The sequence below is a fragment of the Halichoerus grypus genome, chromosome 7, assembly GCF_964656455.1.
Source record: "Halichoerus grypus chromosome 7, mHalGry1.hap1.1, whole genome shotgun sequence".
Lineage (NCBI taxonomy): Eukaryota > Metazoa > Chordata > Mammalia > Carnivora > Phocidae > Halichoerus > Halichoerus grypus.
The window spans coordinates 111,620,989-111,626,252 of record NC_135718.1 but is presented as its reverse complement, the minus strand read 5'-3'; the positions used below and the strand labels follow the sequence as shown (position 1 = coordinate 111,626,252).

At 41.0% G+C, this 5,264-nt stretch overlaps 1 pseudogene; it reads left to right on the top strand.

The window, feature by feature from the left end:
* Nucleotides 1-471: 471 nt before the first annotated feature.
* On the top strand, nucleotides 472-937 carry LOC118518657 (NADH dehydrogenase [ubiquinone] 1 alpha subcomplex subunit 13 pseudogene; annotated as a pseudogene).
* Nucleotides 938-5,264: the final 4,327 nt, after the last annotated feature.

Here is a 5,264-nt window from a genome sequence, read left to right as displayed (position 1 = left end):
TATTAATAGTGGTAAAAGTGTATTTTATATAACTTCTGTCCTTCAGAACATTGTCCATTTTTATTTTGGTCTATTATATAATTACTTTCTGTACTTTCTGTATTTCCATGAATGCATGCAAAGTATAAACTAGGCCCTGAGCTTGCAGTGGATAGGAACATATTTGTTTTGAATACCATTGAATACTCAGCTCCTCAAATAGGACCTGATACACAATAGGACTTCACCAAATAATTAGGGAGGAGATGATTATAGAATTTTTTACATCCCCAGTTGTGACAACCAAAACTGTCTCCAGACATGCCTAACTGTCCCCTTATGAACAAAATCACCCCCAGGAATGAAGCACTGTTCTCAGATGATATGATTATCCACATAGAAAATCCCAGAGAATCTACTCCAAAAGTATCAGAATTAATATTTGAATTCAGCAAAGTTAGTTAGTTTAAAAAATCAATATTTTTTGCTCCGGGGGGCTATGGCCCCATCGACTACAAGCGGAACCTTCCGCGTCGGGGACTGTCGGGCTACAGCATGTTTGCTGTGGGCATTGGGACCTTGCTCTTCGGGTACTGGAGCATGATGAAGTGGAACCGCGAGCGCAGGCGCTTGCAGATTGAGGACTTCGAGGCCCGCATCGCGCTGATGCCACTGTTGCAGGCAGAGAAGGACCGGAGGGTCCTGCAGATGCTTCGAGAGAACCTGGAGGAGGAGGCCATCATCATGAAGGATGTGCCTGACTGGAAGGTGGGTGAGTCTGTGTTCCACACAACGCGCTGGGTGACTCCCATGATGGGCGAGCTCTATGGGCTGCGCACGAATGAGGAGATTCTCAATGCCACCTACGGCTTCATGTGGTACATGTAGGGGCCTGCTCCCCTCGGACCACTTGGACCCCCTACACCCTCCCCACTGGGAAAGAATAAATGCTCTGGAGACCTGAAAAAAAAAAAAAAAAAAATCAATATTTTTTAAAAATCACATTCCTACATAGTAGTGATAAACAGAGAAAGTAGTTTCACAATAAATACCATCAACATCAACATCATCAAAAGTTAGAAAGAAAAAATCCAATAAAAGATGTGCAAGAACTTATGAAGAACATTATAAAAATATAATGAAAGATGTTAGAGAAATTTACCATTATCCTTGGTGAAAATGTTGTCATAGAGATAGCGTTGTTTTCCAAATTAGTCTATAAACACAATGCAGTTCTGATCAAAACCCAACAAGGAGTGTTCGTGGGATCTGACAAACTGACTCTGAAATTTATACTGAGGAACATGGAATAAAGATAGCTAAGCTACTTTTGTAGAAAAATGATTTGGGAGTCTTGCTATAACACACATCAGATTTTACTCTAAAGTTATATGGTAATCCAGAGTGTAGGCAGAAATAGGCACATAACACCAGGAAGCAGAATGGATATTTCATTTGTACCCCTACACGTAGTATAGGGTAACTTGATAATGATGGAAGAGGCTTTCAAAACCGTGGGTGAAGTAAGTAATATGCTGAGATAACTGACCTTATATTTTGAAAAATTCTTTTTTTTGTTGCTGTTTATTATCTGTCTTTTACCACTACAATGTAAGCTCCATGAGGGCAGGGTTTGGAACTGTTTCCTTCATGGCTGTATTTAAATATTGCCTTGGACAACTACTTTTCACTTATATTATGATTCATCAGCATAAATAATTTGCTTTTGGGTTTTTTAAAGATTTATTTATTTATTTTAGAGAGAAAGAGAGGGAGAAGGAGAGAGCATGCATGTGCTGGGGGAGGGGCAGAGGGAGAGGGAGAATCTCAAACAGACTCCCCACTGAGCCTGGAGCCAACAGAGCCACCCAGGCGCCCCAATTTGCTTTTGTGTGTAAGGGTTTGTGATTTCCATCCTTAAGTATTCCTTTGCATTGTGGGAATCCTAAAGGACAAACTATTCCACATCTCGTTCCCCTCCGCCATTTTCTGACTGAGTAGACTATGGTTCTTGTGATGGCATGAACAGCGGTACTTTATGCTACGGAGTGGTGATGCTCACCCACATGTCCTTCAGCTAAGTTGGCTAGAACATGGCCATCATCAGGCTGGCACCAGGCTAAGCCCCTGAATGGGGCCAGTCACTTACCCCTAGAGGAATGACATTCACAGTCACACAAGGTACCCTCAGTCAGCCCATCTGTCACACATAGAGGTCTAAGAGAGTTTTCCTAAGAGAACCAGATGGTAGTGGGTAGCTCAGGGCAAATTCATTAACCCTTCTGGAAAACTGAGTAAATCTGCATGCCTCTCACACATTAATTCATTTACCAAGAATTTGTGAGTCCCTTTTACTAATGGCCCTGGTCCTGAGTGTGGAGGCTGGGGAGCCCACCTAGACATCCCGTCTGGTATTGGTCTCTCAGTGCTTCATGGGTTAGTCTAGAAACAATAGAATCTATGTCCACTTGGGGCACCTGGGTGGCTCAGTCGGTTAAGCGTCTGCCTTTGGCTCAGATCAGGATCCCAGGGTCCTGGGATGGAACTCTGCGTCGGGCTCCCTACTCAGCGGGGGGCCTGCTTCTCCTTCTCCCGCTCCCCCTGCTTGTGCTCTCTCTCTCTCTGTCAAATAAAATATTAAAAAAAAAAAAAAAGAATCTATGTCCACTATAGGAAAAGAAACCTCTTCATTACGCAAATAATGAATCATGGAACACTACATCAAAAACTGGTGATGTAATGTATGGTGATTAACATAACATAATAATAAAAAAAGAAAGAAAGATAGAGTCTAGGAAACTAATACATGAAATGATTGAGTGACTCATTCTAGGAAACAAAGTGGTGTGCCAGAAATAGGGGTGGTTGGGCACAGTGAAAAGCACTTGGTTCTCTAAAGCTAGAAACATCTGAATGTGAATCCTGCTTTGGCAACTTACCAGCTAAGTGACCTCAGGGAAGTTACTTCAGCTTCTCAAACCATTTGTCCTTACTTAATAAATGGAGAAGGATAATATCTTTGCAAGATTGTGAAGATAAAAGACAAAGTATATAAAATGTCTGGTACGTACTAAATTTAACTGCAGGTTGCCAGTTTTATCTTAATTTTATTACACTGCCTCTTTTTTTTTTTTTTTTTTTTTAAGATTTTATCTATTTATTTGAGCGGGGAGAGCATGAGCAGGGGGAGGGGCAGAGGGAGAAGCAGACTCCTCACTGAGCAGGGAAGCCTGATGCGGGGCTCAATCCCAGGACCCCGAGATCATGACCTGAGCTGAAGGCAGCCACTTAACCAACTGAGCCACCCAGGCGCTCCTACACTGCCTTTTTCTACAAAACTAATCTTGAAAGTAGAATCTATGTTGTAGGAGTCCCCTGATTTCTCCATTAACACCCGGCCCAGTTCAGAGCATGCAATGGGGGCTCCAGAAATACATTTTTTAAATGAAAAAGGTTGTTTTCTGAAAGAACAACATTCACTTCAATGAACAATGAGTTTAAATCTACTCTCTTGTTTTTTCCACTTATTGCTTTACAATGCTCTTATCTTTTACATGTATTTCCATATGTGGAAAAAATGCCCCATAAACAAATAAGATGTTAGTAATGAGTGACATTTCCAGTCTCTAAGAGGCTGGTGTTCTTGAACAAGATTTAGGAGCTCATATAGTTTTATTCCATGGAAAATAACTAAGTTCTTCCAAATGTTAATTTATATTTTAGTATAAAAACTCCACTTATCAGAACTGAAAAGATTTCCAGAAGCAAGCCAGAGGGTAGCTTCTAAGTTTACTCTGGCACAATGCCACTTACAGGGTGAGAAAAAGTTCATGATTTTCCATCGTGTGAAGTCACATGGACAAAGTCCTTTTGTCTAAGTGGCCTTGTCATGTGACACTGCTAAATATTTTTCACTTGGCCTTCCTATCACGTCCAGAGTGTCATACCCCTAGAAGCAATTTGATGTATGAATAATGGAAACCCAAAGTGAAGCTCAAAGGAGTCACCAGTTGGTGGGAATTGTTCTGTGACTAGTGAACCAAACGCAGACATCACTATGTTTACTTAGAACACGGACAAGGTGAGGAAAATTCAAATTGAGAGCTGAATTCGTTTTAGGACTCAGACATAAAAATAGAGCACTGGTCGGGTTATTGGAGGACAGAGAGTAAACGAGTTTATTTTGCTGGAGAACAGAGTTTGAATCAGAATGGAGTTCGGAGCATTTTAGGACTTGTTCATTTTACCAAAAAGAAGCAAAAAGCAAACTGATAATTTATTACACAGTAGAAGGCAAAAGAATTGGGATTTATTTTCCCACATGGCATGAATCAAAACATGCAAAATTTTTTGTGTTTTGAAAAATAATTAGAGGGTTAGGTGGCAGGAATAAAATTTTTAAATTCCTGCCGTAAGCTACTCATTTTCGCCTTCTTAAGCAGGCTTTGCCTCGTATGGCGGACCCGACTACCCTATAGCAGCTTAATCACAGGAACTCACAAAGGCCTGTGTCTGCTTGTTTTATTCTGTGGATTCTCAATCAGTCCTCATGAATGCTTGTTTTGACACTGTCCCGTTAGCAATTCTGTGTGCACTGTCCAAGCTCCTCCTCTCCTCCAGTAACAAATCCTCATTAGACTTCAATTTTTCAGCCATTTAAACCCTGACTACACATTTTAGAATATTATCTAGCTCATCTATTTGCCAAAATTAGACAGTAATTTTCTCAATAAAAGATGCAATTGTTGTGATATAGCTCTATCCTTTAATGTGTTAAAACAATATCCTTCTAAGAACAACATTATTATGCATTTTCTAATTGTTGGGTGGTGGAGGGGGGGTTGTTTTCTTTAAGGATTTCTTGAGAAGGGGCCATGTTCCAAGTCCTTATTACACTCTCTAATAGAAATAAAAGAGATAAAAAGAAGTTGTAAGCAGATGAGCTATTCCTCCAGTGGTGTTCATTATGGAAATGATTTCTGGGCTCCCTGATGGAATTTGCTCCTTTTCACTTGTTTTCCTGGCTAATCGGGTGACTAGGTCCAAGGCCACTTTAAGACTGAATGAAGAAAACACACACCAGTCCCACAGCTCTCCAGAAGGGCGTCCAGCAGTCCTCATTACTCAATTCTTTGCCATTATGCAAGAGGTCTTGGGGATCCCAGATCCTCTTGTCATAGTGCCCTTGTGAATACTGATCTTATTGATTTAAAAAGGAAGGCACTGGAGGGGCACCTGGGTGGCTCAGTCGGTTAAACATCCAAGTCTTGGTTTTGGCTCAGGTC